The sequence below is a fragment of the Calonectris borealis genome, chromosome 5, assembly GCF_964195595.1.
Source record: "Calonectris borealis chromosome 5, bCalBor7.hap1.2, whole genome shotgun sequence".
Lineage (NCBI taxonomy): Eukaryota > Metazoa > Chordata > Aves > Procellariiformes > Procellariidae > Calonectris > Calonectris borealis.
In genome coordinates this window covers 32,360,985-32,378,598 of record NC_134316.1, presented here as the reverse complement: position 1 = coordinate 32,378,598, position 17,614 = coordinate 32,360,985, and positions in this window count along the sequence as shown.

Below are 17,614 nucleotides of genomic sequence, written 5' to 3'. Positions count from 1 at the left end.
TGCATGCATCTTTAAAGATGGCTTTTCAAGAGAAGAAATAAACACAAGAAAGAAACATAGGCAATCATCATGTTCTGATAACACCAAGGTAGGAGACCTGTGCCTTTTTTCTGTGTCACTTCCGTATATACCTTAAACAAATTATGTCATCCCTTTTTCTGTATATGCCTTGTGCAGGAGCTAGGAGTTACATCATTGCTTGCATTTAGTGCTTCTAGTTGGTTATCCAAGGGGTGCGCACTGTCACATGTGAAAAATAATAGGATAAAGATGAAGCTGACCTGCTGCTTTCTTTCTTGCAGTGGCTTTGGAGGTATGCTGGGATCAGAGAGTAAGATGCACACTGCAACATAGGACCAAGGACCTTGTGAGGATATTAGGCATCTATAATATACAATCTGCTTGTCAACTAAACCACTCTGAAAGGTCCAAACCTTTTGCTTACTTATTTTCTTATTTTTGTATTGAAAGGCTGACTTGTATGTGCAAGCATCCGTTTGTGAGCTCAGTGACGACTTAAGGACTTTTGCCTGGAGACTTCTAAGGCTTTTGCAGTCTGTATAAGCATCCTTTTTCCTTCATGGTCTTCTACCTCCAACTAAAACTGCTTATATTTTTAGTTCTGGAAGTTTCTGATTCAATGATTGTGGTGATTGTGCATTCATTTCTGCCCTAGGACCTGCATACTCGGTGTGTAATATTTAATGGCCTTAAACCTTGATAAGACTGTTTCCTTGGGTCTCACAACACTGTATGTAAAATAAAGGAATGTGAGCTATTTAGTACCTTGTACAGTTTGGTACATTGAAAAAGAAATTTTTTTCAATGCACTGGTAAGTACAGCTTTTGTAGAAATTTTACAAAGTGCATAGGAGGAAGCTTTTCCTTCTTTAAAGTGGGGCCCTGAGCCATAAAAGCAGTACAACTTGTGTATTTTTTAGCAATTAGATATTAGCAACTAATTCATATAAAGGCTAAAATTAATGTATAATCTTAAAAACTATGCTGGATCAAAAGTTGTATTTGAATTTCCCTGCCCTGTGCTTTTGTGTGCTTTTGTGTGAGAAAGCATGCCTTATATTTCTGTAAAATATTTGAGACTGAAAAGTATACATATTTTTTCTTAAACATTTTTCTCTTTTTGCATTGAGAGATCAGTACGTTACTGAAATCTCTTCAGTATTCTTTCTAAACTCCTCTTCAAAAATGAAGAGACACAAGATTTTACATTTTAGGTCTGTTAATGCAATCAAGAAATGATGTCAGTAGAGACTTAACTCAAGAAAAAATCTGGTACTTGACAGCTCAAAACATGAATGGGACTTTGAAATGTAGCTCACACTGAAGTCCTAGAGTTTCCAGCCTGGTTCAGTTAAACTATCATAACAAAATAGAGTGATCATAATAACTTCTACCCAGTTATAACTGTATCTTCTAATTAATTACCTTTTCTCACAGACATCCAGGCTCACACATTTATGCATTAAGATTCAGGCAGTGGTTTTTAATCTTCTTTTTCAAACCTTGGTGTCCTTGCGTGTATTTGCTCAAAAGGGAAGCCAAGAGGAACCATTTGCTTTCCCTATATTTACCAAAAGTTGTTATTAAGTCAGTGGTACAAAGAACAGTTGCTTCAAATCTTTCATATCTGGCCTACTTCAAACAATATTGTGGTATCTTCCTCGCTGCTACTTCTTGCCTTGTATATTGATTTTAAATATCTTCATCTAGTTCTTCTCTATGTGTAACTGTTTAAAAGGGTGCCATATAGAAAGCAAAACACACTGATGGTTACAGGAACCCTCCAGAATATCTGCCTCAGGTCCCCATTTGGAAAAATTATTTACCTTGGTAGTGACTCATCTTTCATTAACTTTTGAGAGCACTTCGCCATGGAACTGAATTTTCCAAGGAGACTAAGTGTGTGTGTGTTCTTGACATGTAGTGGATAGGTGATTACACTCTGCCATTTCTTTGCTCTTTTCTTCTAGCTGTAATCTGCAAACCCTATTTTAGTAATGCTATCACAGAGGGGGGAAAAAATCCATAGAAATGTTTGTTATATGAAAAGCATTCTTTTATTAAAAAAAAAATAATAATTTAAATACTGTTCCTTAGGCAACAGTCAGAGATTCAGCATAGTGTATCACTGAGAAAGAAGGAAAATGGCTCCAGGTGCATGTAAATCCAGTTTGTATCATTTCTTTATACTCTTGGAAAGTAACCAGTTAATCTCAGACCACCTGGTCAGGTGTGCTCTTGTTTTTGCACCTAACTACTTAGTTTCACATCTGGTACAGTTGCAAAAAGAAAAAAAAATTTCTAGCTGGGTTGCTTTCCCTCTTCAAAAATATGAGTAGAGAAGTTAGACATTTGTTAACTGTTTCACCTGTGATTTGGATTTCATTTTTCATCTCAGAGAACAGAGTTGTGGGGACGATGACTTTAAAATCCTTTCCCTTTGTTGATATTTATAAGCCACAGAAGGTGGAGGTTAAGCTCTGACCCTGTTTTCAAAGGCTTTTCTCATCAGCCAAGGGCAGGAGCTGAGCTCCTGGGGGACCTTGGGTTCATAGTTGCATTACCAATGAGTAATGCCTTGAAACTGCATCTAGTTCTGCTGTGCTTCAGATGTTCATGTGGTGCTGGTTTTAGTATCTTGATTAAAACTTAGTAGTTAATATAAAGTAACTCTCTTGTCACTATATATTTTCACTTTTTTACTATTTTTTCACCACTCCTGTTTATGATCAGAGTAATAAATGCACCTCTATAGGTTTTTCCCTGCCATTTTATGCTTCTGACTCCATCAATAAAATCTGCTGCAGCAATGCTAAAGCAGGCAGTTAAATAAGCTGAATGACCTTATTAAATAGACGTTTTGCAATATTAAGTAAGAGATATATTTTAGACAAAACAGGCATTTGACCAGTTTTGTGGTTTGCACTTTTTTTTTTTTTTTAAATTCAGTAAAAGACAATCAAGAATTGCTCATTCCTTCACCTGCATATAAATGTGGAATGAAGCAGCCTGGGCAAATTTACTCTCAACAGAACATAATTATGATTATAATTACACATAGATTTATTTAAGATTACCCCTATTCATTCTTGGCATTTTCTTAAAGATTTGTAGTCCTGTTAGCTTTTCCCCTTCCCTTTTTCTTTTTTTTCCCCCATAGTGTAAAGTGATGATCAGGTTCAGTGTCTAATGAGGCAGCCATTCTGAACACGTAGAGACAAAGAAGAGGTTTCCCTGGCAACGAGGACCATGCCAAAGCTCTCAGAACAGTTATTTCCCCTGTATTCAGGTTCCTTTTCTGTTTAGGATGCCTGTTAGCGTGAGTTCACAGGCAATGCCTGGCAAGCTTTTTAGAGATTACAGGTCCTTAATGTACGTAATAAAATACAGCTAAGGTTATGTTTCATGAGTAAACTGAAAAGTGGTTAGTTGACTTTTTTTTTTTCCAGTTTTTTATTTTTCTTTATGGAAGCTTAAAACAATGATTACTGCAAGATCATTACATATGTCTAAGGCTATTAAATATACTACCTATACCTCTTTAGAACTTAACTGGTCTCAGCAAAATTTGTGGGAATTCACTGAATTCTGAGCCATATCTCTGCTGTCACTGAATAAGTACTGACCTAGGTTTTTGTTTTGAAATACACATGAATTTAAGCACATATGGATGTGACTAAAGATTTAGAACCATATAATATAACTTGGGTTTAAATCTCTTAATTTAAATCTTTGCTAGAAACAATCTGAAATCTATGAACTTTCTATGATAAACACTTGTAAAGTCAGGTTAAGAGACGAGCTCTTCCACATCCTTACAATTTCTTGAGAGAACTGAGCAGGTTAGTACATCACCCAGGCCCAAGCTTGGTCAGTATCCTGAAATTGTTCATGCAGCTATCTGACTCAACTGAGATTTGATCTGGAAAGTGTTCTCAAAGTGCACCTGTTCACACACATTAAACATACAGGTGCAGTTTCCACTTCCTGTAGAACGGAAGCATTAATCTCATGTCCAAGATATTCTCTGGGGATGTAGAAAAAAATAGTTCCAGTTGGAAGGTACCTACAAAGATCCCCTAGTCCAACTGCAAAAAAACCCCATATATTTAATTCTACTTTCTTCTTCAAGAGAATTCAAATCAAATACCTTTCTTTCTTTCTTTCTCCCTTCCTCCCTGCCTCCTTCCTTCTTTCCTCCCTTCTGTCCTCCTGCCCTAATAACCACAACCCTGTGACTACAGCATTGTATGAAGAGAGGGACAGCATGTGTATGAATATATTGAGGCAGTAACAAGGATTGTTTCTGGACAAGTACTGCAACCAGCAGACTTTTACTGCAGTCATCATTTCATGTCAGAAGCTGAACTTTTAAATCATTAATCCACTCATTTTTTTGAAAGAAAGATCCTGAGCTCTTTAAAGCTCTTCAAGTGAAAATTCAAGCATTAGGATCCCAAGGGGACAAAACCTCCCTACAGCCCATCTTGAGTAAAGAATCTAAAAGGCAGAATTTAATATCTCTTTCCTTATTATTCACTATTGATGATCTGTAGGAAGCTACATAAAGAGTGTCTACGCATACTGAGTAGAGTCCTGCATATTTAGAGAGGACCCTAGGCAGGTGCTTCCACTGGGATCTTAAACAGATGGCAACAACTGCCCCTATGTGTGAGATAGGAAGCAAGGTTTTCTGATTGCTCCGGGACAATTAGAAGCCTAAAAAACAAGCTCCGCAAAGTTCCTTGGATCTGGTTCTTACACACTAACTAAATCATTTGTCACAAGTTGAGCTGGGATTGATAGGGCTGGGAAGATATTGCTTGGCTCTCCTTTATATCCTATCTCAAATTCAATTCCACTGTTATATGTAAAGTCAAGCTAGTTGCAAAATAGTAAGAAACTGAGGAAGAAAAATAAAAATGAGAAATAGGAGTAAAAATAAATTAAAAAGTGGAATCTTGCTTTGAACTAGTAAGGATGATATTCTCATTTTTTTCTCCTTTGAAGATTGCAAAGGAAACTCATTTCAGCTTTGTAAGACCACAATGATTGCTTCAAACACAAAATGAATCAGGCCTCTTGTTGGATTATGTGGGTGGTATTTCCACTCTTCCCTAGTGTGATAATTCACAGCCTGCAGCTGTGGCATGCAAACTCAAATATTTTTCTCTTTCTGTTTGGCTTTAAAAGGAAGGACCTGCATTCATTTGCTGTTTTTAAGAAAAAGGGGGAAAAAAAAGAAAAGAAAAAGTTGAAGGTCCATTCAAGATTAGTAGTTTGAAACAGAGCAGTCGTAAAACAAAACAATATAAACAAAGAATGAATTAATTTGTCTTGACAACAGCGTATTTTTAGTGCAGTTGTAGTCTACTATTGGAAAATGAACAATAAGATATATACTTGCTCAGGTGTATAAATAATAAGATAAATAATAAGGTAATGGTTGTAAACAATCCCTTTTGCACTGTTAAGAGCCATAAAAAAGACTTTTCATCTAATATTTACTTACCTGCTCTTAAACAAATTTTTTCTTTACATCAAACAGCAAAATTGTTTGATGTTATTAATACCTATTAAAACATATTTCTTGGAGTCTGTGTGTAATGCGAATGAATCTGATAAAACATAAACCTATTCTATATCTGTAGAATCTAGCTATTCTATATCATTAAAATCACTTTGCAAATTGCCAGCTGAACTTCACTTCCAAGTACACTTTTATTAGTCTAGGAATCTCTTCTCCCAAGGGAAAAAAAAAAAAGAAGTAAAACTTGAATTCAATGTTTCTTTGCTTGCTACTACAACATAAAGTTGATCTTCCATGGCATGTTTTTTAAAAGCTGCTCTGAAGTTTTTCCATACTCTGTAAATTATTTTCCTTCCCTAATGGCTTGTTGTATTGTTTGCTAGTACAATGACTAGGAAAGCACTATTAACACTTAAGCTAATTAAGGTTTTCAGAAAACATTGGTTACGTTATTCTCATTAACAGACTTTAAAAAAATGCTCTTCAGATGTATGAAAAAGAAGATTGCTTTTAAATCTCAAGAAATGAATGTAAGTGTTCATATTCTGGTACATTAACAGTTTGTTCCAGTACATTGATATTTTATGTGGAAATCCTACTCTGCAATTAATATGCCTGATGCAAATTGAAAAACCCATAATCCATCCTTCTCTGTTGGAATGTAAGAGCATATTATTATTGAGAAGCTACAGGATACCAGAACCATTTTTTAAAGTTGAATGCTCATTACCTTAAATCTGCATATAAAATGGTTTGCTTTCAGACTAGGTAATATATAACTGAATATATCATGATACACATGAAAATGTAACAAATAACAATAATAACAATAATAATAATAAGTCCAGTGTGTTTCACCTCCACAGAGATATTTATGTCTTCTAGCATTAGAAATTAAAAATAGCTAAAAACTAAACACAAAATGGTAATGAAATACCTGACTGTTCTAGCTAACAAGAGATATCTGGACAGTCACTTCTATGAAACTTGAAAATCACATGGTCATTATTACCTTGCCATGAATTTCCCAGACATACTGAAGAGAAAAAAAAAATATTTTTGTACATATAATATCAAATAATAATTGTATAAATGTAAATAAAATATGTCACTGCCACTTACTGCCTCCTGGAGACATTTTTAGCTAAGGTGATTGCTCGGGTGGGCATTGATAATGAGATACCCTTTCCTGATCAGATGTGGAATGTTTATTGTGAAGGAGCAGGGTACTATGACTGTTCAGTACACAACTCTTCTATGAGTAACAGCAAGCAAAATTTGTACATTTTAGTGGTTTGTCATTGTATTGATCTTCTGAGTCAAGTCCTCTCGAAGGACTTATCAGAGCCAAAATAGATGGATATCATTGGAGATGTCATTTCCTGACCTAGTTTTCAGAAGACTTTGTCTTTCATGCTGACAATGTGAAGAAAAAGGTTCTCAGGAGGCTTTTTAACATTGGACACAGATCTTAATGTAAAATTGCTCTCTGATTCAGGTAAAAAGAAAATGTCACCAAAAAAGTGCAATTTCTATCTGAAATTGATGGTGACAGGTCCTGGAAGACTATAGAAATCATTCCTTATTTCCAAAACCAAAAACATCTAGAGATTTTTTGTATTATTGGGCTTTTTTTTCTTCCCTTCTCTTTTTTCTTCCTTTGGAAGAATGCATACACCTGGTAGTCTATGACTGTTTTTTTCCTGAGGGTCTGCAGAACACTCCTCAACCACAGTATTTTCTACACCCATAATTTCACAATGGGATGAGACCTAGGTGTATACCCTCAATTTCTTGAGAGATTTTGGTTTCTCTGGAAAGAAAAAGAAGGTATGTTGGCTAGAAGAGATGCAAAGTGGTCTGCAGGAAGTCCTCAGTTTGGATGTCATGAGACCAGAACTGTGAAATGTGCCATAACTGCCCCACAGAAAAGTTGTAGTCTATGTTAACCTTTATCTGAATATCTCAAAGCACTTTACAAACAGGAACAATCTTGGCTGGAAATATGTTTGTGGGAATAACTTTTATAAAATTGAGGAATAATTTGGGCAGAAACAAGAATCTCTTAAAAATGTTCACAGATGTTTGTTTCCAAACATATCTGGGCTTGGGATATATCAAAGGACCCCAAGTTCCTCATATTTACCATAAAAACCCTAGCAAACTGTCAAAAGGATGACCAGCAATTGCAAAGTTTTCCCACAACCTCTGTCCCACGTGATAGGAACTCTCATTGACCTTTTAAGTGCATCATCTCTTTTTTAGGGGGGTCACAGTCTCAGTCTGCACATAAGGATATAATGCAAAAGTCAAACTTTCATATTTAGCCATAGCACTGAGCAGCATGATGTACAGAGTCTCAGTATACTCTAATAAATTCTAGGGAGTTTAGAAAGAGACTTTGCCTTTATAACATGCAATATTTCCTTATGAGGTCTGCAAATTCCTTTGGAAAAGTGCATTTATGGGAGGTGTATCAACTGCAGACTAATGGCATTCTGCTCTGATCCCAACGTAGTCTTCCCACTCATGGTTATTTGTTCTCTGAGCAAGGAATGGGTTGCTATTCTAGCAATTTTCTCATTAATAATGATGACAACATCTCATTGTAACTCTTTCAGAATATTACTACTTCGTGTAGATTATCACAAGCTAAACTCAAAATGAATAAAACCAGCAAACTAGATTCTGCAAAGATTATATCAAGATTGATTTCAAAAGTGTTCTTGCTTATAGATATATTTTTTTCCTAATATGCCATGGGGGGTGGAAACAACCCCCAAAACCAAAAAGAAATCCCCAAACCAAAAAGAAAAATCCAAATGTGTGATTTATGGCTTCATTGGTATAGTATTATAGTTTGAAACTTGCTTTTAAACAGTAGGTCTTCAAAGCTTTCTTGGTTTCACAAAGGACGTTCTCTTGATTCTTTGTCAGGAAAAAAAATATGCCATTGAATTTTGTACCCAAGAAGAAACAAATCCACAGCTGAATATCCACTTTTGTCACTCAGCAATGCTAGTTCACAACTAATGTTAACTTTTCTATTCAGGTTTTCATCTCTTCAGTATTTAAGCTTTCTCTCTCATGAAACTGAACGCTGCTGATGAATTTGAATTTGTCTCTAAAAACTCATCTTTCCTTTCTTTCATGGGTTCATTAAATATTCCCTTCTGTCAAGAAATAGTAAAGTTACATTAAAAGAAACACTTCCTCCTATTATAGTTAGGCAGGAGTTAATGGTTTGTAGTTTACCTGTAATGTGTGCAAAAACAAGAAAAGGGAAAAAACCATAGAAAATCCCATTTACTTAATCCCGTTAACTTTTATAGGAAAATATTCTAACAAGAAAACATATTTTTTGTTTTCCTAATAGTGTCATCAGACTACCATTCCTTGACATCTTCAGCTCTCTGTAGCAGCAATAATAGCATAAATCACCTCTGCTGCTTTTCCTCTTGCATGTTTCCCCTTTCCTTGTTCAAGCTGCTGAAGTATTCAGTGCTGAGGCAAACGAAGGGAAAAAGCTTTATGGACATAGGGCATGGTGTAATGATTGACATCAGTGCTCATCGCATGCATATTTCCACAAAATACATACTGCACAGAATGAGAGAATATACTCCTGCTGCTTTTTCCTTGATGTTGCAGCAGCAAGTTTACATGATATATTAAATGAAAAATCGCCATCAGCGCACTGCATAGAAAGCAGAGACCATATTTTGAAAATGTTTATCCTATCACCACTTCAAACTTAGTTTCAAGAGAATATCTCAAGTAATGCACCTTTCCAGAAAGATCCTGAAGAATATAATGTAATTTAAACTGTTAGCAAGCAGATAGATGATGTTACAAACTTTTGTGAATCCTCATAGTTCAATCAATGTCTATGATAAACTGATGTATTCCTAAAGGCTTCCAGCTACAAGCCCTCAATAGAAGATGCCACCCCAATAGTAACCTTTTGTGTTACCAAAACCTAACCACATCATCTCAGTGGACAACCAGCACAGCAACTTCCTGCAGCTGCCCAATTTTGTATTGGAGTGCTGGATACTGCACTGCTAGTACTGTGATTTTAGGTATTGCCACAGCTGTGGGAAATTAACACCTCATGTATCACATACCCTGAAAAATTATTTAAAGCCAGACAAAGGTTTAATACAAGAAAATAAATAATGTGTAGCAATATGTCTATTCAATTTAGAGACACCATCTTGCTGCCTGTGCTTTAGAACTCCAAGAGATTTTGCTTTCTGATTCATGCAACAAAAGTAGTTGGGATACCGCACAAGCTCATGAAATCAAAGCCCTCCTTCAGAGGATCACACTCTGAACAGTATCCCCTTTCTGGGGATACATGTAGCTTTCTGAAACCACAACATTTCTGAGACCATATCCAGACTTCACTCTATCCTTCTTCAGGAGGCAGCTTTTAATCTTCTTCCTTCTACAGAAATGTGGAATGCCTGACTTAAAATGTACTACTGTCATTTGGATATTACAGAGTTATCTTGAGCCTCGTCTGTATACAGAATATGCAAACCATTGCTCCAGTGCTTACCTATAAACAAGTAGTTCATCCTTCCCTGCTTGATTTCTTCATACTCTGAAATCAACATTTCTTATAAACATATGCAATAATAACATTATCTTACAGGACCAATTGAAAATAATGAATCTTGTTCATGCCTAGCTCTCAGTCAAAACGAGACATCACAAGTACAAAACAACTTTGAGGTGGTAATGACTGGGAGGTGAAGTTGAAGGCTTTGAAGGATACTGTTGCAGTAATCAAGTAGGAGATTCTAAAATTCTACATAAATTTTCAAATATCATAACTTTTTAAGAAAATACTTTAAAACTCACAATATTGACTTCTATAGCAATTAGTTTCTTATTCTGTGGGAGCTGGAATCACATCCAGCTGTATGTATGTATGGAGATGGATGTATGGAGATGGTCCATTATAACCTATTCCTGTATTTCAAGCTATGTAGATGTATGAGCACATTGTTTTAATAGCTAATGCCAATCATGGAAACGCGGTGGGATGACTCTCATGACTGGAGTGCTGCAATGGATGGCTATAAGCTCTTCAGAAGGGACAGGCGAGGAAGGAGAGGCGGTGGGGTAGCCCTGTATTTTAGGGAGTGCTTCGACTGTCTAGAGCTCAATGGTAGTGATGACGAGGTCGAGTGCTTGTGGGTAAGGATGAGGGGGAAGGCCAACAAGGCAGATATCCTGCTGGGAGTCTGTTGTAGACCACCTAACCAGGACGAGGAGGCAGATGAAATATTCTACCAGAGGCTGGCAGAAGTCTCCCAGTCGTTAGCCCTTGTTCTCGTGGGGGACTTCAACTTTCCGGACGTCTGCTGGAAATACAACACGGCAGAGAGGAAACAGTGTAGGAGGTTCCTGGAGTGTGTGGAAGATAACTTCCTGACGCAACTGGTAAGCGAGCCCACTAGGGGAGGTGCCTCGCTTGACCTGCTGTTCACAAACAGAGAAGGACTGGTGGGAGATGTGGTGGTCGGAGGCCGGCTTGGGCTTAGCGACCATGAAATGATAGAATACTCAATACTTAGTGAAGTAAGGAGGGGGGCCAGCAAAACCGCTACCATGGACTTCTGGAGGGCAGACTTTGGCCTGCTCAGGACACTGGTCGAGAGAGTCCCTTGGGAGACAGTCCTGAAGGGCAAAGGGGTCCAGGAAGGCTGGACGTTCTTCAAGAAGGAAGTCTTAAAGGCGCAGGAGCAGGCTGTCCCCATGTGCTGTAAGAAGAACGGGCAGGGAAGACGACCGGCCTGGCTGAACGGGGAGCTCTGGCTGGGACCCAGGAAAAAAAGGAGAGTTTATCACCTTTGGAAGAAGGGGCAGGCAACTCAAGAAGAGTACAGGGTTCTCGTTAGGTCATGCAGAGAGGAAATTAGAAAGGCAAAAGCCCAGCTAGAACTCAACCTGGCCACTGTCATGAGAGACAACAAAAAATGTTTTTACAAGTATATTAATGACAAAAGGAGAGCCAAGGAGAATCTCCATCCTCTATTGGATGCGGGGGGGAACATTGCCACTGAGGACAAGTATAAGGCTGAGGTACTTAATGCCTTCTTTGCATCAGTCTTTAATAGTCAGAGCAGTTATCCTCAGGGTACTCAGCCCCCTGAGCTGGAAGACAAGGACGGCGAACAGGATAAACCCCCCATAATCCAAGAGGAAGCAGTTAACGACCTGCTATGCCACCTGGACGCTCACAAGTCTATGGGGCTGGATGGGATCCACCCGAGGGTACTGAAGGAGCTGGCGGAGGAGTTTGCCAAGCCGCTCTCCATCATTTACCAGCAGTCCTGGTTAACTGGGGAGGTCCCGGATGACTGGAGGCTTGCCAATGTGACACCCATCTACAAGAAGGGCTGGAAGGAGGATCCAGGGAACTACAGGCCTGTCAGCCTGACTTCGGTGCCAGGGAAGATTATGGAGCGGTTCGTTTTGAGGGTGCTCACGAACCATGTCCGGGACAACCAGGGGATCAGGCCCAACCAGCACGGGTTCATGGAAGGCAGGTCATGTTTGACCAACCTGATCTCCTTCTATGACCAGGTGACCCGCCTAGTGGATGAGGGAAAGGCAGTGGATGTGGTCTACCTGGACTTCGGTAAAGCCTTTGACACTGTCTCCCACAGCATTCTCCTAGAGAAACTGGCGGCTCACGGCTTAGACAGGTACACTCTTCGCTGGGTGAAAAACTGGCTCGATGGCCGGGCCCAGAGAGTTGTGGTGAACGGAGTTAAATCCTGTTGGCGGCCGGTCACGAGCGGTGTTCCCCAGGGCTCAGTTTTGGGGCCGGTCCTGTTCAACATCTTTATCAACGATCTGGATGAGGGGATCGAGTGCTCCCTCAGTAAGTTTGCAGATGACACCAAGTTGGGCAGGAGTGTTGATCTGCTCAAGGGTAGGAAGGCTCTGCAGAGGGATCTGGACAGGTTAGATCAATGGGCTGAGGCCAACTGTATGAGGTTTAACAAGGCCAAGTGCCGGGTCCTGCACTTCAGCCACAACAACCCCATGCAACGCTACAGGCTTGGGGAAGAGTGGCTGGAAAGCTGCCCAGAGGAAAAGGACCTGGGGGTGCTTATTGACAGCTGGCTGAACATGAGCCAGCAGTGTGCCCAGGTGGCCAAGAAGGCCAATGGCATCCTGGCCTGTATCAGAAAAAGCGTGGCCAGCAGGACTAGGGAGGTGATCATGCCCCTGTATTCGGCACTGGTGAGGCCACACCTTGAATATTGTGTTCAGTTTTGGGCCCCTCACTACAAGAAAGACATGGAGGTGTTGGAGCGTGTCCACAGAAGGGCAACGAAGCTGGTGAAGGGCCTGGAGCACAAGTCTTATGAGGAGTGGCTGAGGGAACTGGGGTTGTTTAGCCTGGAGAAGAGGAGGCTGAGGGGAGACCTCATCGCGCTCTACAACTACCTGAAAGGAGATTGTAGCAAGGTGGGTGTTGGTCTCTTCTCCCAAGTAACAGGCGATAGGACGAGAGGAAATGGCCTCAAGTGGCGCCAAGGGAGGTTTAGACTGGACATTAGGAGAAATTTCTTTACTGTAAGAGTGGTCAGGCCTTGGAACAGGCTGCCCAGGGAAGTGGTTGAGTCACCATCCCTGGAAGTATTTAAAAGACATGTAGATAAGGCACTTAGGGACATGGTGTAGTGGGTATGGTGGTGTTGGGTTGATGGTTGGACTCGATGATCTTAGACGTCTTTTCCAACCTTAATGATTCTATGATTCTATGATTCTAAACCCAAGTTTCTCTTTACTCTGACTGCCACTTCCTGCTGCTGCCTGTCTAGCACTATTATTCTGTGATTCCTCCTGGCATATGAGTCCTGTTGGAAAGTATTGCCATCCTGAGCTTACAATAGGAAAGTTCAACTCCAGTGTCCTCATGACTGAACAATGTCTAACAGGCACAACTTTCCCCTTGATCTGGTTTAAATTTAGGAAAATGCAAATCAAATTGGGAAGACATTTTAGGTTTTAAGTTCTTTATTCCCATCCCCTGAATGACTTTATTGAACAGCATATTCTTGTAGGGCTCTATAATTTGATGTAGCATAGAATACTACCATTGCTTACTATCCGGCAGCAACTGCAGTCCCTCTGACAGATATCAGCCTGTCATGGGCAGAGCAGCTGGAAAAACGAAGTGATCTGCCACTGTAAGGCAGACAGCCACATACTTAAGGCTGAACATCCACTCTGGTGGCAACAAGCTGATAACGTTTGGAGTGGCTGTGACAGCTGACAGAATAGCACCAACGAAATTTTCTTCACACTAAATAAATTCACAAAGAAGGAGCCTGAAAACTAGCAGTACTCATAGCAAAAATGAGGACAAAATTTGTAAAACTGAGATATAATTTTAAATTAGATTTTTATGTGCTGACTGGTTTCCTTTGAAAATAACTGCATTCTGCTTGCAATTATATATATATGGACTTTTCTTTTTAGCAGCTTTTCTTCTCTCCTCTTCACTCTCTACCAGGTTGCTGATTTTCTTTCTTTCTCTCTCTCTCTCTTTTTAAAAAGTCCTTCACTCTCTGACTGCACTCGTTCCACTTTGTTCCTCTTTCACCATCACACTTCAAAGACTTCCAGGAGGCAGGCAAAGTTCTTTCAACAAGGTAGCACTTTCCTTCACAGAAGGGCAAAATTCTTCTCTGTATAAGGCAGGAGCAGTCTGGGTATCCTTAAAATCTTTTTTTTTTCTTTAATATATCCTATATCCATTACAGCTGGAAAAGTCTGAGACAAATGCAGTGAACTAGAGTTGTGAAGGGAGACCACATGATTTATTCTCCCCACATCACAGAGGGACTCTCAGTCCCAGACTGGAATAAAATCCAGATCTATTTACCTATTACAGGTTTTTATATCAATGCTCCCAAGTGAAATCCTCTGTTTTAATGTAAAGAAAATCCCTTGCTTGAGAAAGTAATTTTTCAGATGATTTATTTTAATATTTTTTTATTTTTAAAACCCCGTATAACTCCACACTCTTTTTGGGGGGAGGAACTTGAAGTATTTTTATTCAGTTGTGCACAGAAAGCCATCTTAGAGTCTCTGACTTCTGAATTTATATGATTTTTTTAAAAGATTGAATTTGAGTACTTAGTTACACTGATGATGTTTGTGATTTTTTTCATATATTTAGGTTCTGAGATCTACAAAAATTAGTAAAAGACAGGACGTGATGCCAGATATTTCATTTCAGCTGTACAGTGCTTAACTGTCCGTGAGGATGTCATGATGCAAAAATTGTTATGAAGACTGGCTCAGAGCCAAGCCATGGAAACCACTGATATTTTCTGGTTTATATTATAGCTTTAAAAAATTTACCAAGCTATTAACATGTAGTTACTGAGGAAATCTGGACCACCTACTGGGCTGAATATGTTTTATTTATAAAAAGACAATGTCATTAATAATCAGGTTTGTATTTTTTTATTTCAGTGCATGCCATATGCTTTTACAAACTTAGGTAAAGCTAGTAAATTACATAATAGATAGCTCTTCACATATCCACTTTGAAGAGTCAAAAAAATCACGTCACACTGTCAGTAGGAAATTGCAGTTATGGCATATAGTAAAAAGACTTTACAGATACAGTGTTTGTTTCAATAAAGGAAATTAAATGTTTATGTTATAGCTATCATTGGTAGGACATTTTAAAGACCGGGAGGATAACTGTGAATTTAGAAAAAAAATTATTCCAAGAGAAATATAAATACCACTTGTCTAAAACAAGAACTATTACACAGATACCTACAGACTTCCAGTAGGTAAATGTTAGTTTCTCCAGTCTTTCTGACTGTACACATTTTATCTTCCCTTCAAATTAATTTTACAGCAGACTACAATGCCTAAAAACTCCCTGAGGACTTGAACTAACTGAAAAAGGAGAGCTGTTGAAGCACTGTGTACAAGACGAATACTTTTCACTACTCAGATACAAGTATCTCAGAGACACTTTCAATCATTTCAGTTATTGCCATGTGTTCTTTATCTTGGAGAATGGTGTGAACTATACTTTAACCCAAACACTCTTTAGACTGGTGCTGTGAAAAATCTACTGCTAAACCAAACTCTGATCTTTGACAATTAGTTTCACCTTTAACTTTTGTGTGTTTGCAAATGGATTATCTCTGTTGGCCAAACTGTCCTTATGTTTCCTATGTGAACTATTTAGGTCATTGTAATATAATCCCAATAATCTAAAATGTTGTTTTTATGCTGCTCCTTGTGGATTCTTTGTGAGTTTTTTGGCCAGTGTGTTTAAGGAGTTTCTGTTAGTTTGCTTCATCTGTGAGACCATACCAATCCTCCTCGCATTGTGCAGTCTCCCACAGGTGATACATAAAGGGATTACGACTGTGAAAGCTTCACTGAACCAGAATAAGTATAGTCCTCTGACCAAACGAAGCTGAAGGAAGATAAATTCTCAGGCATTTGTTAGAATTTGGGATTCTTATAACAACAGTAATTCCAGACCAACTCTGAGGTATAGAGTGTATTGGAAGGTCTCATAATGGATAAGGTTATTCTTTCAGCTATTTTTTCGTGCTACCATCCCCCTGACAACTAGCAGCCTCTCTATTTTATGTGGATTAAGTGTGTACCAGCTGCTGTTTTTTCTCAGATCCCCATTACATAAAGTCTGCTTTATTAACAAGATCATATTACTCACACTAGTTAAAAAAAAAAGCCAAAAAGTATTCTGCTTGTAGTTAATTGTGATTGTTGTATATTGATATATCAAATCCATATTTACCCTTATTTTACAGAATTCTGAATGTTTGCTTGCTAACAGCACGATAATTATCAATGAACGGGGAAAGATAAAGCAACATATATATACAACCTTTTAGTTCCATGTTTGACTTATTTACATCAAACACACAGTAAACACACTTCATAATTCACAGAAGGCTAAGCCAAAGTCATCAATGCAGGTGAACAAATCCATGTTTTGAAGCCTATGCTCTCTCTGATACTCTAAGGTGGATATGCAGATCATTATGTATTCTTCACCACAGGTCAGTTGCTTAGCTACCGGAGAAGTAGAGAACTACTAATTGAAAGTATTCAGTATTGCTGGCAACATTTGCTGCAGGACACTGGTCTTGGAAACAGTCAGATATAAATGTTGCAGGAGGAAAGATGAAAGAAAAATCCGCACAACATCATCTTGCTGAAAATAACAAATGTCTTTCTTCAGTATTATGATGTATGCATTCTCAATGGTATTGATTCTGATGATCAGTCATCAAATGATCCTGTGATGAATTTAGTAGTTGTAGAGATTAGTTATTCCCAGCAAGTTAATATACTGTGGTTGTATTTTAAATGTAATTATTGTTGCAACTACCGGAGTAATTTCCTATTTATATAGCCCCAGCACATTTCCAAGTGTTTAATTACCTTCAGGGATCTCTAGTTAATAGGTACAGCTATTAAAAAGAAAAAAAAAATATGGACAACTGGCCAGAATATCTCTCATGAGATCCCTAATTGCTAAAACTCTTGCTTTTGGTTCACATGTAAACCTGAAAGTCTATAGTGAAACACTATTTTTTTTTAGCTCAGAGAAGAATTTGACAATACAACATTATCAGATTTTCTTTTCACAGTATTCTCCAGTGTAGGTGTTCTTTTTTTTTTTTTTTCCCCTTTGTAGTCAATGTTTTATAACTCCATTTTCTGACAGTGTTAATGTCTTGAATATAAAAGTTAAGACCATCTTGTTGGGATAAATGAGAGGCTCTCTTTAATCTATTGTCCTCCTATCAGACTTTTCAAATGAGACATTTTCAACCTTTACCTTTCAGTTGCTAGGTTAAAAAAATAAACTTGGTCTAGAATTACATTCTACTACAGTCTTTGCATATAAAGCATTCTGAAAGCATTCCTTGAAACAAAGTCTCAGCAGTTTTATTGAGAAACTTCAGTTAAATTTCTTCCATGGAGAAGTGTCTCCCAGATAACTTTACATGCATTCAGTAA